Raw genomic sequence first — 1,854 nt, 5'->3', positions numbered from 1 at the left:
ATGTCATGTTTTTAATGTTGTTTAATGAGCGTAAGAAAGCTTTTTACAGCATTTACTAATGATAAATAATTCAAAAAATGTGTTTTAGATTATACCTGTATTTAAAAGACTGAAAATCTAAAATCTTTCCACTTTCATATAATAAGACATTTATAAAAACAATCCCTTTCTTTAAATAATTGGTATACAAAAATGGTTTATTATGTTTCAATATTTTGGTATTATACCAGATATTTAATCCTTGTACATCTTCATTATTTTCAATATTTAGTTTTTGCTGTATTAAAACCCAACTAATTAGTACATCTTTCCAAAATGTATTTAGAATTCTTTCACATTTTAGTGTAATGAAATAATCTCCATGGATGATTTAATCTTTTGTAGTTAGACTCTGTTGTAGAATTGTTCAGAGACTCAGAAGATCCATCAAGAATGAAAGTGGTGTCATCAGCATATTGTGATATTAAATATTCAGTGTCATCAATGGTGATACCTTTAATACCTTTGTTATTTCTCACTAAAATACTTAAAATTTCAGCACATATTATTAAAATATAGGTTGACATAGGATGATACTCCAGAATTTAGCTTTAATGTTGATGGTGTATTCTAAATGCTTAACTAGTAAACGGATACTCCAGAATTTGGCTTTAATGTTGATGGTGTATTTTGTAATGGCTCGTTCCTTGGATTGGTTTTCTTAAAACTTTTATAAAAAAAACATCTATAAATATACTTGTGCCAGAAACTATTATTCTTAATGCTTAAATGATTAAATAATACACGTATACGCTAGAGTTCATTCTTAATGTTGATTGTTTATTCTTCATACATTTATCCTCCAGATTTAGACTTTAATGCAGATGATGTATTCAAAATAGTTATCTGAACACTGTTCCTGAAAAGACTCGTGCCAAAACTACTGTCTAAATGTATAAATAATAAGCGCATACGCTAGACGTCATACGTAAGGTTGATGGTATATTCTAAATGGTTAAATAATAAACTTATCTTCCAGATTTCAACTTCAATACAGATGGTTTGTTCTAAATGGTTAACTCGAAAATATTCCTGAACCTAAATCTTTAATGTCGATGTTGATGTCTACATGGTTAAGTAATAAAAAAATATCCGACACTTTAACCTTATTTAGCTTTCAAAATATAAATTTTGAAAAGTATTTTTAAACAGCAATTCAACAATATAATAAATACTTCCATGTGCACATTTGCCTCATCAAGATGATATTAGTATTGTGCGTTTGGTGTTATCTAGAATTGATATATACTCTTCAAAAGAAGAAACGCAAAATCACATTGTCGTAACATTTGGAGAATTCATTTAATTATTGAATGGTGAGTCCGATAATTACCAAATGTTGCAGGATTGTTCACAATTCACTCTAGTCCATTGTGAGTAAGTGATAGGACACACCACCAAGGTCAAGGTCATCTGGAGTCAATACCGGGTGTGGCCTCCGCGTGTGTTGACAACTGCCTGGCACCGCCTGCCCATTGAAGCAACCAGAGTACGGATGACGTCCCGGGGGATGGTGGCCCACTCGGCCTGCAAGGCTGCTGCCAGCTCGGGCAGGGTCTGAGGCTGTGGTTGTCGCTGTCGGAGGCGTCGGTCCAACTCGTCCCATAGATGTTCAATTGGGTTCAAATCCGGTGATATCGATGGCCAAGGAAGGACATTAATGTTGTTGTTCTGTAGGAAAGCCGTTGTGAGACGTGCTGTGTGAGGCCTGGCGTTGTCATGTTGGAACACTGCGTTGGCGTTGGCCATAACTGGAACGATGTGTGGCCGGAGGATCTGGTCAGTGTAGCCCTGTGCATTCAGGTTGCCCTGCTC

This window comes from Gigantopelta aegis, chromosome 5 (genome assembly GCF_016097555.1).
Source record: "Gigantopelta aegis isolate Gae_Host chromosome 5, Gae_host_genome, whole genome shotgun sequence".
Taxonomy (NCBI): domain Eukaryota; kingdom Metazoa; phylum Mollusca; class Gastropoda; order Neomphalida; family Peltospiridae; genus Gigantopelta; species Gigantopelta aegis.
Note: the sequence above shows the minus strand (reverse complement) of the source record.